Source organism: Tachypleus tridentatus, chromosome 9 (genome assembly GCF_004210375.1).
Source record: "Tachypleus tridentatus isolate NWPU-2018 chromosome 9, ASM421037v1, whole genome shotgun sequence".
Taxonomy (NCBI): Eukaryota; Metazoa; Arthropoda; class Merostomata; order Xiphosura; family Limulidae; genus Tachypleus; species Tachypleus tridentatus.
In genome coordinates, this window is record NC_134833.1 from 149,637,023 (window position 1) to 149,658,207 (window position 21,185).

Consider the following 21,185-nt stretch of genomic DNA (forward strand, 5'->3'; position numbering starts at 1 on the left):
ATATTTACCAACAAAATTGATACACACGATTTTCTTTCTTAACACGAATATATTTTAATATATAAACAACAATAAAATATACTCTGACGGTTATTGCAAATAATGATTTATATACATAAGTTTTTCCAACATCACAAACAATACTCGGACTTCTATTTGGTCTGGAAATGAATATTTTATCGACGGCTCACAAGGAGCGAATTAATTCTACGTTGACACACAGGTACACTTCTCTTAGCGGGAAAGAATGTAGCATTTTCACAAGTGAATTTTTTTTTACCGACGAAAATAACTAATGTCCTCGTAGAAATACTAACGTCCAAGGGATAGGTAGGGCTTTCGCAGCATACGTTTAACAATATCATGTGTATGCATTTCTAAATATATATTAAACTAAAACAAACATCGATTTTAAAAATAAATATATAATGGTAAGTTCGTTACACTTTTCTTCTTAGAGAACTAGAAATGGCGTTAGACAGTTTTTTAATTAAGATATTATACATATACATTGCGAACAATACATTAAGTATAACGCATTGCCAAACAATTATATAACTTCAATAATCATAACAGTATATAACACAATCAATAAAAATAACCTTATGATAATAAAATTACATAGCACGTGATAATGCTTAAATATAAATAATATCTTTTAGACTTAACAAATGTTGTTGGCACTGATACATATAAATTGAGTTATGATTTGAATTTAGAACAATTTTTTTCTCTGATTGAGGTTCCAGACGAACTCCCAATTTATTATGCTGCGTTTTTACAATTTGAAATAGCATAAAATTGAGTTAAATGATAATTTAGGTTTAGAAGTTAATTAAATGTTGATATGTGTCAATTTTATGATATTTGTTAATAAAATTGATACAAATAGTTTTCCTTTTTAACACAAATATTCTTTAATATACAAACAATATACGATTTATAATAGCCGTTACTACAAAAGTTATTACAAATAATAATTTATATAGAAAAGTTTTATAAGTTTGCAAATAATACTGATTCTACTATCTGATTAAGAACTTCCTATGATATCTTATCGAAATTTCATGATAAGTGAATTAATTTCGAGTTGATATAGATACAATTCACTTCAAGGGAGTTAGCCAGCTCTTCGCTGATCACACGTCAGTTTCTCACATCTGAAGTTATATAATGTATTCGTAAAAATAGTTATATGTCCGATGTTGATCTGTTGAAGTTAAATGGTTTGTAATGTTCGAATTCTATAAACGTTCCTGGCCAAGTATCTTTGGTCTACCGATTAATAAGCGTTTATCACATTTATAGCTTCTGAGGTTTATAATATACTAAATGTAGCAAACCAACGATATAATAAACTGTCTCTTGTCGCGTTGCGTTGATTACGTTTTATAAGTGTGAGACGAATTTCTAGAAATTTCAGCCTGCACAACAATACTGATAATAAATTAATGCTTTCGTACGCACGTATACTGTGCTTACATTCTAGAATTTCAGTGAACAGACAAGAATTTCGCTATACACATTTAACAACAACAGTTATTTGCATTTTAAATAAAAATTTAACTTACAGAAACGCTGATATTTAAACAAATAAATAATAGTAAATCCATTACACTACATAAAGTTTACTTGTGCTCTGCATACCATGGGTATGAAAACCCGGTTTCTAACAGTATAAGTATGCTGAAATACCGCTATGCCACCGAGGGGCTCAACGCTACTATGAATGACTTCACTTGTTACCAATGTATTTATAATTTATGGTAGGTAAATCATTTCCGTCTTCACTGTGTGTCAGAGCATAGCATGAAATAAGACTAGGTTAAGCCAAAGTGGTGTTTACCTAACCATTATAAGACGCCCCCTGTATAACACTCTAGAAGGGTTAACATGTCAGTTTTAATTCTATATATTTTAACTATGATGCTGTCATGTGACTCAAGACATCGATATAAAAGTTTTTCGCATTTGGCTTCTAAATTTCGCATGACTAACATCATTCACACCTAGAGGTGGAAATGGAATTAATATAAAATAAAACTGATAAAGACCACGACACAACGTTGTTGCGGGACTGTCTTGAAGTTAACAGGCATTGTCACAAAACAAAACAGTAATAAAACGTATGAACTTTGAGATCACTTAAGTAATTTTGAAATTATACACAATCCCCATAAGTATAATCACTTTAAAAGATAACCTAGTTCTTAAACACACTATTAAAATAACAAGTATTTTGTTCAATATGCCCAAACGTATTGTGTGTGAGCTATTATGTGCGAATATAAAAGTTGCACGTTCTTTTAATTTTTGCTTTTACACAATAGATACGGGAAAGAATTGTTCAGTTTGTTGAATGGCCAGGTGGTTAAAGTACTCGACTCGTAATCTGAGGGTCGCGGGTTCGCGCTCGAGTCGCGCCAAACATGCTCGCCCTCCCAGCCGTGGGGACGTTATAATGTTATGGTTAGTCCAACTATTCGTTGGTAAAAGAATAGCCTAAGAGCTGGCTGTGGGTGGTGATAACTAGTTACCTTCCTTCTAGTCTTACACTGCTAAATTAGGTATGACTAGCGCAGATAGTCCTCGTGTAGCTTTATTCTTTTACCAACGATTAGTGGGATTGATCGTCACGTTGTAACGTCCTCACAGCTGAATGGGCGAGCCTGCTTGGTGTGACAGGGAATCGAGCGCCTTAACCACCTAGCTATGCCGAGCAACTTCAGTAATAGCAATCCTATTTATAGTTTACTTTAAGCGTTAAGACTACTACCTAAACGTAACATAACGCTTAGCTGAAACACTGGTTATGAAATGCTTAGAACAGCTTGCTTAGCTTCATTGTCAAAATGTTTAAAATCTTCCAGTGTGCACTGAAAACTATTAAAAATACAACAATAAAATTCGATTGTTTGAAAATTGTTATGAAATCAAACAAGCTATTCTTGCACCGAACTGAAATTTGAGAAAAACACCAAAAAACAAGACACAATTACATACTGACCAAAAGAAATTACTACTCATTTTGTAGAAAATGTATGAGATGGTGAGGAAAATAATATTTATTTTAAATAGTATTTTATAAAGCAATTAATATGTTGATAGATTTTAAAATTTTGTACTTTGTTAATGTTATCCAGCTAAAAATGCACTTGTTCGTTTTTTATCTTCTTTTTAGAATAAAAACATTAAAGCCAGGCTACATGTTTAATAATCCAGTAGTAAAATATCTTTTACGTTCAAAGTTGTTTTTAAACAAAACAGACACTCTAAGTAAAGCACTAATAGCTGACACATCAACAAGAGCTGTAATATTATCCCCCTTTCCTATCCTGTTTACTTATATTTTACTGATCCCATTTCCACTTCCTTATTTTTTAATATTAATTTTTTCTACCTGTTTGTATAATAAAATTCAGTGTATCTATGTGTGTTACATAACTCTTCCTCATCTGCTAGTCACACTGGCTTCTAAATAATACCAAACAACTCGTCTCGGTCCCGAGGTTTCTCACAAAACCCATAAGTGAACCCAGGTATTTCGCGACAACAATTTTATCAGGATCTCACGAAAGCGGACTACAGATTTGATATTGATTTACATCAGACCACGTAAATAAGTAGGCCTACTAATTACTGTTGGCAATTTGATTAAAGAAATTTATTTTCATTATGGCATCAATGATAATTAAACTTAAAAGTGGAAAATAATATGGCAATCCTCGGATATCCAGGTCCCTAAATTTATCGAGTATCCCAACCTTATTGTTAGAGTACACGATTAAAAATTTCTTTTTCTCGTTCTTTAGTGGTAGAAAACAGATAAGTAACTTTCATCTTGAAAAATATTTATTATTATTAATAGTAATAATTATTAATGTGGTACAACATACCAATATGAAACTTATTCTACTCGTGCATCAAATGTCTCGTGCGTCATTTAGCTGTGGTACTGGTGCCAGATCAACTCATCAGGGTAAGACGGCAATTGTTTATTTTTATATAATTAATATAAACTCTAGTCTATTTCGTTTGGGTGCAGAAACTCTAGTTGCTTTGCGCCATAACACACCAAACTAACTCTTCCTTTTGATTTGTCTCCCGCTGGTACAAGAGTAAGTCGATGGATTTACAACACTAAAATCAGGGGCTCGTTCCCCTCGGTGGACTCAGCAGATAGATATGCTATAAGAAAAACACACTTTCTGATTTATTGATAGAATTGGTACGTGTGTGAGTGGAGTTGTGTTATCGGTAATTGTGTGAAAGATTTTTGTTTGTTTGGGAATTTCGCACAAAGCTACTCGAGGGCTATCTGTGCTAGCCGTCCCTAATTTAGCAGTGTAAGACTAGAGGGAAGGCAGCTAGTCATCACCACTCACCGCCAACTCTTGGGCTACTCTTTTACCAACGAATAGTGGGGTTGACCGTCACATTATACACCCCCACGGCTGGGAGGGCGAGCATGTTTAGCGCGACGCGGGCGCGAACCCGCGACCCTCGAATTACCAGTCGCACGCCTTTTGGGTGAAAGAAGCGTTCATAAATAGCATGTTAGTATGTTTGAAGTCGTTTTATTGTTAATTTTATAACATTATTAAATATGACACGGATAATTAGAGATTGCAGATAATATTTCAAGCATTAAATCTGTTCTGTAAATTGGACTATAGGCCTACAGGCTCGCCAGTTAATTAATAATATTAAATTAGATTTACTACACAACTATTAGTAATGAATTGCAAAGCGTAAGGGGGAGCCACAAGTAGTGCCTATCGGTGTCATTTTATGTGAATTGTTTCATTGGAACTGTTTATGTTATCTTGGAAAATGTTACAAGAGCAAGCAAATGAAATAAGGCTGAAAGTAACAGTGTAAACAAACAAATATGAGTGATTTATCGGCTGTAAGTGTGAGTAACTGGTGTCTAGCAGGTTCACATGCCTTGGTTCAAATATAAATTCTAATAAAGTACTGTTTCAGTATTTAAAAAATACTGACGTATAAGAAACTTAGTTATATCAAATAATATGTGAAATCATTAAACGCGAAAACTGAAAAAGAAGATAATGAGAAATATGTATAAGAAATAATTCAACAGGTTCTTTGTACCAGTAGTGACTATTACTGATTACAATAGAAATAAGTATAGCTTTTGACATGTAGCCTCATTGTGCTTATAGGTTTAAAATAATGTTAAGTCAAAACCTAATTAGTTTATAATGCATCGCTTATCTTTAGAATTCAGAGCTACCGAGAATCATGTTAGAGACTTGCATTTCACTTTTAGCTTGAGCCTATTGATATACACATTAATAACAAATCTCACGTTTTGGTCAAATTAGCATCTTTCTATAATACATTGTGGTTGAATAACTGGCTGATTCCAGGTAAGTATGTTGGGGAGTGTACCAAATTTCACTCGTTTTCTATACTGATAGAGAATACAACTAACTGTCTTCAGTGGTCACAGAATTGTACTGCATGCTAAAATTTAACTTTTGTATAAGTCTCACTCAAACAAATTCCCAAAAGCCTGAAAACATCCCCTGCTAATGTTCAGCTTCAAGTCTAGTATTTGTAAGATCATTCGAGGGTTAATTCCCATTGGTTCACACAGTGTAGGTAACTTTTGTTCTTTGTACTGAACAAACAAGGATTTTGAGAATGCTTATATGTTATATACAAATTGGGAAAAGACTCAGCTTTTAGTATATATGTATTTTACTGGAGTTCTGTTTTTCTAAACATTCTGTGGATTCTATTAGAAAACAGATGAACAAAATGGTTGTATGTAAAATATTTTCTTAAATATTTAAAATTTGTATTTCTTACCTATTAGTGAATTCTTTCAAAGGTTTTGAGTGACAAACTGGAACACTGGTTAAAAAGAACTGGCTTACAGTTTTAAGACAGAAAGTCAAGATTCTGTTGTTTATATGTGTGGATAATTACCTTTGATTGGCTTCTAATTTCTCAAACCCTTAACAAAACCTCTGTAAACATGTCTTATTTATTGGCTTAAGGAATTTTCAGTATCTTAGCAACTCTTTTATTGCAAGTGCCTTTGGTTCAAATATACTATGTAACACAAATTTTGTTCCTGGATAGTTTGTGTTATTTCTTAATTGCTTATTTCAAACTTTGCTTTTGTGACCTGGATAATGAAATTTAGAAATTAACCTATTTTCTGTATAACAACAGGCAAATTTGCACATTTTCATTTACATAAGGTCTGAATAAAACAACATATGAATCAAGATTTACATGTATTTATACTAAAGTTATACAGAAATGAGCAAAACTGTTTAGAAGTGAGTAGTTTTTCGAGATTTGTGACTGTAATGTAAATCACTTTCGTGTATCAGCCCCAAAATATAGTCTCACATCGTGTTTTCGTTACATGCTCTCAGGCCACAAAAGCAAAGTTTGAAGAGAAAAATAGGTCTTTTCCATTTACTTTAAGCATAAGCAATTGGGAAATAACACTTTCTGTCCAGGAACAAGAAAAAGTAAAAATTTTGTTACATAGTGTTATAAAGGTATTACTTTCAGCTTTTCATATTTTCTTAATTTTTATATTAAAAAAGTAGTTTCATAGAAACACATTTATATCTGTTGAAACCTTCTTGATAAAATATATTGTATGTTTTTGAAATAATGTAATTTGATGATATTGTAACTTTGTATCATTTTTTGACCCATCAAGGAGTCCCTTGCAATTCCAGCAATAACCACCCCTTACTATTATTATTCTGACTTGACCTGACCACCCAAAGCCCTAATATCATAAGCAAATTTAAGTAATTCATTGACCATTTCTTCATCTGTGCCACTGATGATGAGCAAAATTGTTTCACACTGCATACAGAAGTATTCCACTTGCTACGTTAATCCAGTTTGATTGAACTCCATTTACAACAATCCTCTGCTTTTTTTCCATCCAATGAGTCAGTTTGCCTCCCACACCAAAAGAGTTTATTGTTTTATTTTTAACAAGCTTTTCATGTACAAACTGTTAAATGCTTTCTGAAATTCTGGATACACCAAATCCATACCTTGCAAATAATAATAATGTCAACAGACTAGTAAGGCAAGACTTTCTTCCATTGAATCCAGTAAAATTTTACATTTCATAGAAAACTTTGCAAACCATGTTTTTATCAGAGTTTCAAAAACATTTCCACCACTGATGTAAAATTAACAAGTAATAAAAAATATTTAAAAAAAATATCTGAGTTAGTAATAGCAGTGATAAAAATATAGAAACATGGAAACACAGAACCATATAAAACGTTTCCTATGTTACTAGCCAAATCATTCCAAGAATAATATATATTTACAGTTGAATGTTGAATTCCTGTCAGTTGCTTGAATTCAGGTTTGAATAAAAGCATTTAAACTGGACAATTCTATACAATCTTACAGTAGCTAATAACCATGATCTTGTAAGATTGACTCTGTACTTACTTTTATGTGTTTATCCTAACCTTGTTTTGTACTTGTTTGACATTGGTATCCTTACATCATACTTAATTATTGCAAAAACATATTTTATAACTCATTTCTCTTCTTTTTTTTTTAACAATTTATTTTAAATAGGAAGATAAGTGAGCATTTGTTTTATTTCTATAATTCAATTGTAATATATATTGTTAATATGATAATCATTCCTCTAATTTTGAATTACATTAGAAGCCAGTGAAGCTGGAATGATTTCTCCAGCATGGTACAAATACCTTGGAGAGCTGGATTGATATTAAGGGGATAGTTACAGAATCCATGCCTAATAACTTTACTCCATGCACATATAATTGACTCCACCACATATTAGGGTCATGCCAAATAATAGGGAACATGTCAGATGCATCCCAAACCATGAAGTATAATGCCATGCATATCCACACAGCTGTCATATAGATTGCTATATAATGTTTGATTATTAAGAAACTTATATTTTAAAACTCAAATTTCAATAATATGTATACAGATTTGTAAGTTGTGTAAATATTTGGACTCTTCGATACCTTTAATATTAATTTGGATTATTCTTTTTTCTTTCTCTATTTTACAGAAATTGTTTTGGCAGATATCATGTTTGTGCAATGAAAAGTTACAAATGGTTGTTATGTAAGAACGGTTTGTGTTGTTATCCAGTGTCTAGAAATGAAACTGTTTTTTATGAAACATGGAAATAACACATTCATAAACTAAACACACTGCCAAGTAATAGTTTTCTTTTAATTATTTCCCTGTAAGGATACATGTGGTAGAAGAACAGAATAACATTACTGTTTTTTTGAAACTGTGAAATGCTTGATAATGTAGTTAGGTTCTCAAATAAGGCTATAAATCAACTTTAGCATCACAGAGTAATAGCATGAATGAGGTGACTATTTTTTATGTAGGCCCATCCATACGTACTGTGAATAATGATAGCCCGTTTCTACATGCTCTTAAACTACTTTTCTGTTGTACTAAAGCCATTGCAAAAACTTCACTCATTTTTGTGCTAATTTGGAGGAAGGAAAGAGAAAGAACATTTTGGTTCTTTTGTTGGTTCCCAGTTCTCCACTCCAGTAACACTGAAAAGTTTCACTGTTTGTGAGACTCTTGATGCTTAAATAAGAACTTCCTTTCACAATCTCCCACCCTTCCTTACCCTCTGGGCCCGGCATGATCATGTGGTTACGGCACTCGACTCATGGACTGAAGATAATGGGTTCAAATCCCCGTTATCCCAAAGGTGCTCACCTTTTCGGCTGTGGGGGCATTATAATGTGCAGTCAATCACACTATTCATTGGTAAATGAATAGCCCAAGAGTTGTCAGTGGATGGTGATGACTAGCTGCCTTCCCTCTAGTCTTACACTACTAAATTAGGAATGGCTAGTGCAGATAGCCCTCATGTAGCTTTGGCAACAAAGTTCAAAACAAAACCAAATCCTCCCCACTAAGAGCTGGTGTTAGAGACTGGGATGGTATTAATCTTGAAAAAGTGATAACATTATCTGAATGAGATGCTTATATGCAGTAACTGACAGAGAGTGCATCGACGTAAGCGAAGAGTGTCGTTAACAAACTGCCAAAGACAATTAAGTGGAGTTTAAAAGACTGGAATGAGTGTAAAACTAATGTGTGTGTTTTTAACTTTAGTTATTATTCAGAGGTTTTTAAAACCAAATTCATTATGATATTAAAATATAATTGTTTTTGAATGAAATAGGTGGTGACTAATCTGTTTTATTAACCATTGTTTAGTATTTCATATATTACATCAAAATGTCCTTTAACTTTTTTTTCTTCTAATAAACATAATTTTTTAAACTTTCTGTGAAATGTCTTAATTGTAGAATCCTGTTACAAGTTTCAGTTTTGTTCTGTCTTTAAATTAGACTCCAGGTTTTCTGAGTGGGATGAATTTACCAAAAGTCTCCAGTCCCATAGTGTAGAAGAAGTACTAGGCATTGAAAGTCATGGCGACACTCAAGGTTTGTGTAAGTTACAAATATATAAATTATAATTGTTACTTTCATTGAAAGTCATGGTGACACTCAAGGTTTGTGTAAGTTACAAATATATAAATTATAATTGTTACTTTCATTGAAAGTCATGGTGACACTCAAGGTTTGTGTAAGTTACAAATATATAAATTATAATTGTTACTTTCATTGAAAGTCATGGTGACACTCAAGGTTTGTGTAAGTTACAAATATATAAATTATAATTGTTACTTTCATTGAAAGTCATGGCGACACTCAAGGTTTGTGTAAGTTACAAATATATAAATTATAATTGTTACTTTCATTGAAAGTCATGGTGACACTCAAGGTTTGTGTAAGTTACAAATATATAAATTATAATTGTTACTTTCATTGAAAGTCATGGTGACACTCAAGGTTTGTGTAAGTTACAAATATATAAATTATAATTGTTACTTTCATTGAAAGTCATGGCGACACTCAAGGTTTGTGTAAGTTACAAATATATAAATTATAATTGTTACTTTCATTGAAAGTCATGGCGACACTCAAGGTTTGTGTAAGTTACAAGTATATAAATTATAATTGTTACTTTCATTGAAAGTCATGGCGACACTCGAGGTTTTTGTAAGTTACAAATATATAAATTATAATTGTTACTTTCATTGAAAGTCATGGTGACACTCAAGGTTTGTGTAAGTTACAAATATATAAATTATAATTGTTACTTTCATTGAAAGTCATGGTGACACTCAAGGTTTGTGTAAGTTACAAATATATAAATTATAATTGTTACTTTCATTGAAAGTCATGGTGACACTCAAGGTTTGTGTAAGTTACAAATATATAAATTATAATTGTTACTTTCATTGAAAGTCATGGTGACACTCAAGGTTTGTGTAAGTTACAAATATATAAATTATAATTGTTACTTTCATTGAAAGTCATGGCGACACTTTCGAGGTTTGTGTAAGTTACAAATATATAAATTATAATTGTTACTTTCATTGAAAGTCATGGTGACACTCGAGGTTTGTGTAAGTTACAAATATATAAATTATAATTGTTACTTTCATTGAAAGTCATGGTGACACTCGAGATTTGTGTAAGTTACAAATATATAAATTATAATTGTTACTTTCATTGAAAGTCATGGTGACACTCGAGGTTTGTGTAAGTTACAAATATATAAATTATAATTGTTACTTTCATTGAAAGTCATGGCGACACTCGAGGTTTGTGTAAGTTACAAATATATAAATTATAATTGTTACTTTCATTGAAATTCATGGTGACACTCGAGGTTTGTGTAAGTTACAAATATATAAATTATAATTGTTACTTTCATTCCCATTATTGTATATAGAAAAGTAGATATAACAAGTGTCATTAGTTTTTATTTCAATTTATTATTTATCATAATAGTTTTGTTACAAAGATTGATTTGTATTGTTCTGGGACTAATATAAATTTACTTAGCTGGTTGAACCTTGTAACATATTATTGGGATTATGGCCGAAAATGTTGTTAATAGGGCAAGTAAGCAGCTGATGAAACAGTTGAATATGAGAAGAGTATGTTTAATTAGCTACACTGATTGCTGGCTTGATGTTTAGTTTCATTAAAAGTACATAGCCTACTCTAATTTGAAGGTAACATTAAATAGATATTAAGTTGTCTTAGATATCTTGTTACAGAATATTAATGAACTTGTTTAAGATCCACTGACATTTTTGCAAACCAGTTTGAATTTTATAAAAAAGAAATGTGTTTGTGTGTATGTCTGTTTCAAAAAATAATTTATTTTCTAAAGTAAATGTATCTTTTTGTTAATCAGTATTGTTGTGGGTTAAATGAAACATTTGATAAGTTATTTGTTTCACATGACTTGTAAGATAAGGTGTAAACATGATGTTTCTCTAATTATTATCTGATTAATTACATACTTTTCAGATAGTACAGGTGAAGAAAAGAGCCCTACAGTTGGTGTCAAGGTGGAAGATACAACGCTTAACTTCATCTACAGTGATAAAATATGTGGATTAGAACCAGAAGAAGGTACTTCACTGTTCTCAACCAAACCCATGGTAGCATGGCCTGTTGTCCCATTAGAAGACATACTACAACCAATGTGAGAATGTGTTAACCTGTAGAATACAGCATTAAAAAAAAACTAATTACAACACTTCATTAGTGTTGGAATGTATTTGGTTTTCTTGTGGCACAAGTTGTATGTTTTTGTACACTTAACACAATTATCGTAATCAGGGTTATTTAACATAAAGTTTTTGTTTAGGCTGGAAGAAGTCATTTTTAATAAGTTAAACCTTCTTCTGATCTTAAGAAAGCTACACCAATTATTATTATTTTTTGATTTTATAAAATGTGAATCTTTTTATTAATGGCTAACTTTTATAAAGATATTTTAAATTCTGTTCCAATATTAAATAAAAGTTAATCTGAAAGTCTAATCAAATATGCAGTAAATGTTTAAAACACAATTATTGTTTTAGGTCTTGAGTTATATACTTTAGTCAGATTTGAATGAATGTAGTGTTATGTTAGTGCTTTATTAATCAGTTCTGAGAAAGAGTTCAGTGACATATGCCACATTTGTGTAATCAGTTCTGAGAAAGAGTTCAGTGCCATATGCCACATTTGTGTAATCAGTTGTGACAGAATGTTACGTTTCACATTTTTATATGAATTTGCCACAAAATGCTCCATTAACACGAGTAGTAAAACAATTTAATCGTCTTGTTAACACAATGTGATATTTTCATAGCTTATTGTTTATGTTTTGTGGAATGACTCATTAATGAATATTTCTATAAGTTCTATAATTCTGTGAACCACCAGTTACTTTAATTAAATGAGATGTTTGGAGAAGGGTGCTTTAAACCTTATTGAGGTCAGGATATTATATGAAGAACATTTGGTTAGCAAAACAAACATCTTAAGGCTCTGTAAAATAGTTTGTTTTTCCATAGGTTTTTGGATCTCAGTTGTCCTACAGAGAGTGAACCATCTGATGGTAACACTGAAGAAAGGAAACCAGAACCAACTGTGTAAAAATAGGAGAATATGTAGACATTTTTTTGCAATAATTCAAAAATATTTGTGAAAACGTTTCAATTGAAATATTTAGTAAAGAACATCAGAAGTACGTAAAAAAATAATGCTGATAAAACACAAGAAAATGTGGGAAAAAATCAGTTTTTCATTAATATAATTCCATTAAGAAAATATTAAAATACAGACTGAAATATGCAAGATGATAAGTTCTTATGTACTAAATACTTTAGAGACAGCATGAGTCAGTTAAGAAGTCTATAATGCTGGTAAAAACATGATATCATGATGAAACTTTGTAGAATGAACAGCAACTGCATGATGTGGAGACACAAGTGTGAAGGATGATGTTCCGAAATTCTTCTGCCTTTTCTCTTTCATCTTCTACACTTGTGTCTCCACAACATTCAGTTGCTGTCCATTTTACAAAGTTTCATCATGAATATTTGCCTAAACTATCCATCAAAGAACATGGTTTCCATTTTAACTGAAAGAAATATTTCAAATCAATTTATGAATGTATGGCATTTTAAAACATAATCTGATACTTCAGCTAAGTTGGAACATGAGTTCCTCTAGAAAATAGAAAACTAGTTGGCTTACATGATGAATTACCAAATAAAATATTTCTAGCTTTTTCCCTTTTCGTTTCTTTGATATTTGCATTGTATTTATTTAGCTCATTACATAATTTTTCAAAACATATGCAAATGCAAATTTTGAACAAATTGTATTTGAATTTATTTTTCACATAACTTTTAAGATATTCAGCACAAACTGTTAAAGTACACATGTTTGAACACAATTTTTACTCAATTTACCATACTGTTTTATTGAGATGTATGAAGCAAATGAAGACTGTGTTTAACAGTATGCAATAAATATGTGAAATGAGACAGTCCCCATCTCAAAATACAAGAACATTTTACTGTACAAAGACAAAATACTGTGAGACTGGAACCAGTCTTATACACTATGTTTTGAAGTTTTACTGCCTCGTCATCGAGAGTTAACTTTGTACAAGTTAAGACCTGTATACAATTTCAGAAATTGTATGATAAAATTTACTTACAATTAGTTTAAAGAATTTCATGCTATTTATTAACAATATTTTCCTCTGGTCCTATATCCTTATTTAATACTTTAAAATTACTTTCATTACACTTGATTATATGACTAGATTCACAAATATTATCATTACACTATGTAACACAGATTTTGTTTCTGGATAGTATGCGTTATTTCTTAGTTGCTTATGTTGTAAAAGTACAGAAAATAGCCATTATTCCTTTCAAACTTTGCTTCTGTGACCTGGATAATGAAATTTAGAAATTCACCTATTTTATATGTAAAAACGGGCAGATTTGTACATTTTCATTTACATAAGGCCTGAATAACACAACATATTATTCAAGATTTACATGTATTTATACTAACGTTATACAGAAATGAGCAAAACTGTTTAGAAGTGAGTAGTTTTTCGAGATTCGCGACTGTAATGTAAATCACCTTCACGTATCAGCCAATAATTATAGTCTCCCATCATGTTTTCATTATATGCTTCCAGGTCACAAAAGCAAAGTTTGAAGTTAAAAAACAGGTCTTTTCCATTTACCTTAAGCATAAGCAATTGGGAAATAACACTTTCTGTCTAGGAACAATAAAAGTAAAAATGTTGTTACATGTGTTATTGATGTTTGTACTAAAACAACAGTTTTCTTCCCCTACTGAATCAAATCTTTCATTTCAATATGTGTTCAGGTAAAGGTGAGATCTTTGTGTTAAATTTTCTAACATTTCTTTATTAGGTATTTTGAATTTCTTCTAGTTTTGCTTATGCATATATTTCTACATTTACATGTTAGTTTCTCAGAGTTGACTGAGTTCTTTAAGTAATTAAACTAAGACTAGTGTTAGCTCTGTAATGTTACTATAATATTTTTATAATACTTCTCATTTTAATTAAGTCATTCTTCATTTAATATAACTAAGGATCAGTTGTGTTTAGTTATAGGTCAGAGATTTGTGGTTTGAGCTGTGATGCTTTTAAACATGTTTCAGCTATGTTATAAAATCAATTTAAAGAGTTACATGAAGCTACTATCTAGCTGCCTTCAGTTTTGTCACTTTTGAAAGTTGTAGACGTGATTCCCAGGCATCTCGGACCAAACTGTTTCACACAGGAACACATGAGATTCTGCTCTGATGGAATACCAAATACCAACAAATTTAACCTGTAATGGGCACTAATGAACAGACATTTATTTATTTTTAAAAATATCAAGGTTTATTAGTAGCCAACTGAAGGACATTTATATGAGAATAAGAAATGAGTTAGAGGCTTTTTAAATTAATACCATGCAGCATTTATTAATATAGAAAAGAACTTTACTTACTACAAAAACTTTGTCACCATTAAACTTTTCTAACCTTTCTACCTTTAAATAGTTAAAAAGAACTTTTACCTAGACGTAAAAACTGTGACAAGTAAAACTGTACTTGCCTGGTAGCTAAGATTTGAGGGTGTGGCTGGATGATAACTCTTTCTGGTGCAGGTTGGACAGCTTATAGAACTGTCCAATATGTATTTAATTCATATCTTTGCCACTAAGATCTATCCAGCTCTTATGCAGAATTTGTCTTTCTTGTAGGTATGCAGAACATGACTGTCAGTCACTTAACAATCAAAACTGAGGTAAAAAGATGATGCACAAAAGCTCTTGTTATCATTTGACAACAATAGTTCAACATCATTGATATGTACAATTCTCAGATTCTCTTGAGTGTGAAAGTTCCCTTTATTCTGACCTTAGGTCATCACTTGTCTCACACTTTAAGATTTTTATGAACTCATTACTATTCACAGCTTAACAGTCTGTTAATTTTCTGGACAGCTACTCAGACCTCATTTCACCTCATCTCATAATTTACTTTAAACTTGATATCAGACTTGTTAGTATATACGAGGTAATTAATAGTCAGTCATTAATTATTCTGACAGTTTGATAGTTCTTTCTGTGTTCTGTTGAACAGGATTTATAATTTGAAACAAACATCTCCATTCAGTTAGGCATCAAAATGATGTCCTTATAATGAAATAAATTTGTATACACGTGTGATTGCTTAGTTTTCATAACTATGTTTGTGAATTAGCCATCCACTAGTGTGACATCTCCATAAGTAAGAATAAAATGTTACAAACACGTTTGATTAATAATTTTGTGACCTTATTTTTATAACTACTGTCTATCAACTGAGTGAGTTCATAATGAAGGTATTAAAAAACATTCTCCCAACATATTTTCAGTTGATATGTTTAGTCACGTTTAAATAAAATTATGTTTGGTATATTTATATTATTAACTTTAACCTTCTGTTGCTATGTGTACTTGTTTCAAACCATAGGTAGCTTCTTCCCAGACATAGGAATTGTGCTCTACAGTTAGTGACTCATGTCTAATACTGTGTAATAATAACAACTGTAAGCCAAACATGTTAATAAACAAGTTCCTTGATGATGAGAAACCCACTTGAAGTCAAAATATATCAGAACAGCTGGTGTGGCTATTCACACTTTTACTGATAAAGCAGAGAACAACGTTTTGACCTTCCTAGGTCTTCTTCAGGTTAAAAAAGAGAGAGTTTGCAACTCTTTGTAAACCTGACGATGACCTACGAAGGTTGAAATGTTGTCTCTGCTTTATTAGTAAAAATGTTAATACCCATACCAGCTGTTCTTCTCAGATATATTAATGAGCAATCTGTAGTGTAAACTTTGAATTATAGTCCAGATTTTGTAAAATAAAACACTATAGAACTTAATTCCAACAGTTAATATGTAGGATCATCACTATAATCATCACTATTAATATATTCAGCTTCAGTGTTTTTATATGTCCACCTTAGGCCAAAACTTACATTATGCTGGTAACTAGAGAAATAAAACACAAATGTAATATTCTGTTTCAAACAAAAAATTCAAGTTAGTGAAAGATGTGAATGTTTAAAGTTCAAAAGTAAATAAAATACATTCAATTGTTCATGTTGATTATTGTAAATTCCATGTATGTCCCCTGTTTGTACCAATTATCATTGTAAATAACAAGTACATCACACTGTATCAATTATTGTAAATAACAAGTACATCACACTGTATCAGTTATTATTGTAAATAACAGGTACATCACACTGTATCAGTTATTATTGTAAATAACAAGTACATCACACTGTTTGTATCAGTTATTATTGTAAATAACAAGTACATCACACTGTTTGTATCAGTTATTATTGTAAATAACAAGTACATCACACTGTATCAGTTATTATTGTAAACAACAGGTACATCACACTGTATCAGTTATTATTGTAAACAACAAGTACGTCACACTGTTTGTATCAGTTATTATTGTAAATAACAAGTACATCACACTGTTTGTATCAATTATTATTGTAAATAACAAGTACATCACACTGTTTGTATCAGTTATTATTGTAAACAACAAGTACGTCACACTGTTTGTATCAGTTATTATTGTAAATAACAAGTACATCACACTGTTTGTATCAGTTATTATTGTAAATAACAAGTACATCACACTGTATCAGTTATTATTGTAAATAACAAGTACGTCACACTGTTTGTATCAGTTATTATTGTAAATAACAAGTACATCACACTGTATCAGTTATTATTGTAAATAACAAGTACATCACACTGTTTGTATCAGTTATTATTGTAAATAACAAGTACATCACACCGTATCAGTTATTATTGTAAATAACAAGTACATCACACCGTGTCAGTTATTATTGTAAATAACAAGTACATCACACTGTATCAGTTATTATTGTAAATAACAAGTACATCACACTGTTTGTATCAGTTATTATTGTAAATAACAAGTACATCACACTGTTTGTATCAGTTATTATTGTAAATAACAAGTACATCACACTGTTTGTATCAGTTATTATTGTAAATAACAAGTACATCACACTGTATCAGTTATTATTGTAAATAACAAGTACGTCACACTGTTTGTATCAGTTATTATTGTAAATAACAAGTACATCACACTGTGTCAGTTATTATTGTAAATAACAAGTACGTCACACTGTATCAGTTATTATTGTAAATAACAAGTACATCACACTGTATCAGTTATTATTATTGTAAATAACAAGTACATCACACTGTTTGTATCAGTTATTATTGTAAATAACAAGTACATCACACTGTATCAGTTATTATTGTAAACAACAAGTATGTCACACTGTTTGTATCAGTTATTATTGTAAATAACAAGTACATCACACCGTATCAGTTATTATTGTAAATAACAAGTACATCACACTGTATCAGTTATTATTGTAAATAACAAGTACATCACACTGTATCAGTTATTATTGTAAATAACAAGTACATCACACTGTTTGTATCAGTTATTATTGTAAATAACAAGTACATCACACTGTTTGTATCAGTTATTATTGTAAATAACAAGTACATCACACTGTATCAGTTATTATTGTAAATAACAAGTACATCACACTGTATCAGTTATTATTGTAAATAACAAGTACATCACACTGTTTGTATCAGTTATTATTGTAAATAACAAGTACATCACACTGTATCAGTTATTATTGTAAATAACAAGTACGTCACACTGTTTGTATCAGTTATTATTGTAAATAACAAGTACATCACACCGTGTCAGTTATTATTGTAAATAACAAGTACATCACACCGTGTCAGTTATTATTGTAAATAACAAGTACGTCACACTGTATCAGTTATTATTGTAAATAACAAGTACATCACACCGTATCAGTTATTATTGTAAATAACAAGTACATCACACTGTTTGTATCAGTTATTATTGTAAATAACAAGTACATCACACACACTGTTTGTATCAGTTATTATTGTAAATAACAAGTACATCACACTGTTTGTATCAGTTATTATTGTAAACAACAAGTATGTCACACTGTTTGTATCAGTTATTATTGTAAATAACAAGTACATCACACTGTATCAGTTATTATTGTAAATAACAAGTACATCACACTGTATCAGTTATTATTGTAAATAACAAGTACATCACACTGTATCAGTTATTATTGTAAATAACAAGTACATCACACTGTTTGTATCAGTTATTATTGTAAATAACAAGTACATCATTTGTCAGTTATTATTGTAAATAACAACTGTTTGTATCAGTTATTATTGTAAATAACAAGTACATCACACTGTTTGTATCAGTTATTATTGTAAATAAAAGTACGTCACACTGTATCAGTTATTATTGTAAAAAACAAAGTACATCACACTGTTTGTATCAGTTATTATTGTAAATATAACAAGTACATCACTGTTTGTATCAGTTATTATTGTAAATAACAAGTACATCACACTGTATCAGTTATTATTGTAAATAACAAGTACATCACTGTTTGTATCAGTTATTATTGTAAATAACAAGTACATCACACTGTGTCAGTTATTATTGTAAATAACAAGTACATCACACTGTATCAGTTATTATTGTAAATAACAAGTACATCACACTGTTTGTATCAGTTATTATTGTAAATAACAAACATCACACTTTTATCATCACACTGTATCAGTTATTATTGTAAATAACAAAGTACATCACACTGTTTGTATCAGTTATTATTGTAAAGATTTTAGAAATTATTGATATAGTTTCTGAGATAATTTATAATATTTCAGCTTATAATATGTTATATTTGTCCTTTGCTGTGTTAGTAATTCCACCAAATCTTATAAATATAAAATAAAACAAAAAAACACTAAGCTACATGAGGGCTATCTGCAATAGCCGTCCCTAATTTAGCAGTGCAAGATTAGAGGAAAGACAGAGTCATCACCACTCACTGCCAACTCTCAAGATACTCTTTTTCCAATGAATATATTGGGATTGACCATAACATTATAACACCCCCACTGCTGAAAGGGTGAGCATGTTTGGTGTGATCGGGATTCAAGCCCACGACTCTCAGATTAAGAGTCTAGCACCCTAACCACCTTGCCATGCTGGGCCTAAAATAATGCTGGCTCATTGAACACTCTTAAATTTGCTACAAGTGAGTTAACTGTAACTCTAAAGTTGTTAAATTGAATAATGCCATATACCCACTTTGAATGAAGGTAGCTTTATTATGTATGATTAGATGTAAACAAGGATTACTGTTGCTTTAAACATACAAGTAATCTTTGAAAAGGTTCATGCTTATGTAGATGAGGCTAGGGGTGTAGAGATTGGTGTACCTGGATTTTCAGAAAGCATTTGACAAAGTGCCACATAAAAAGGCTTGTAAATAAACTTATCTCTATAGGTGTGGGGATAAGTTAACTAATTGGACAGAAGAGTGGATAGATGGAAGAAAATAGAGTCATGGCAAACAGAGGTCAGTCAAACTGAATTTATGATGCATGTGGAGGACCCTGAGGGTTCAGTCTTAGGACCATCACTTTTTTTTTTTATTTACATCAATGAAACAGATGAAGGAATGGTCACTACATTACTGGAGAGGATGCTGTTGATTTACAAAAGATTTAGATCATTAAGTGAGTTCTGTAAATAAATGGCAGATTGGTTTTAATCATAATAAATGCAAGATAATACATGTGGGTTATCATGATTTGAATGGGAATAACCTTAACAGTGCCATGAAAGAAAGGAGTCTTGGTGGGATAGTTGACCAGTCTCTTAAGCTATCCAATCAGTGTGCTGTTAGGAGGGCAAATGGTATTTTAGGTTGTATCTACAGACATATTGAGGTACAAGTTATAATTTCATTGTACAGGCCACTGGTTAGGCCATATTTAGAGCATTTATTTCAGTCTTTGGCTCCTTACATTATGAAAATGAATTGTTGGGATAGTTCAAAGAAGAGTTACTATTAATAGAATGGTACCTGGGTAGGAGGGTTTATCATGACAGGAGAAATTAAGATTTCTGAAATAATTTTCTCTTGAAAGTTAAGGAGGATCTAAGTGATGCATCATCTTTTTTTCATACTTAAGGGTGAGGAAAGTAAAGAGAAATCACAAATATCAATTTTGAGGGTAGGGTTCAACTCCAATGAAGATAGTTTTGTTTTATAACAGGATGGTTGACCTTTGGATGTTGCAGAAGCAGTAAATATAAGAGAAAGTTTACTTTAGTAAGCTTTAAATATATGAATAATAAGGGCTTACTTTAAGATTTTTATCCATTAACAAACAAGTGGGCAGGACTAAAGAAAAATACAAATATTACACATTTGTAACAACATGGGTTCTTGTGTTACAGATCCTGTTTGTAATGTTTGGCGTTACTCCCACTAACATTGCTGCGTCAGGATACACCTGTAACTCTATCTTGTAACTGCAACTGTCATTAAGGCACTCTCTCATCCTTCTTCTGCTGTATGGGATGTTGTTTTATCAACAGTGGTTCAGTTATTGGTTCCTGAACCTTGTTTGTTATTACAGTATGTACTGTTGGTGAATTTCCTAAGCTTCTTCAAATTGCCCAGATTGTATCCATCTAGAAGGATGGTGATCTGATTGTATGGAAAATTATCAACCTGTGTCCATTTGTTTGTGCC

At 31.1% G+C, this 21,185-nt stretch overlaps 1 long non-coding RNA gene across 2 annotated transcripts; it reads left to right on the plus strand.

Annotated features, from left to right (window-relative positions):
• The first annotated feature begins 4,775 nt into the window (after window positions 1–4,775).
• Window positions 4,776–13,195, plus strand: LOC143226631 (uncharacterized). Of its 2 annotated transcripts, none has more exons than XR_013014694.1 (4): window positions 4,776–4,909; window positions 9,399–9,494; window positions 11,439–11,616; window positions 12,476–13,195. It is a non-coding gene; the product is annotated as an uncharacterized LOC143226631 (long non-coding RNA). The 2 variants fall into 2 exon arrangements; XR_013014693.1 differs by having other exon boundaries at window positions 4,780–4,909; window positions 9,399–9,500.
• Window positions 13,196–21,185: the final 7,990 nt, after the last annotated feature.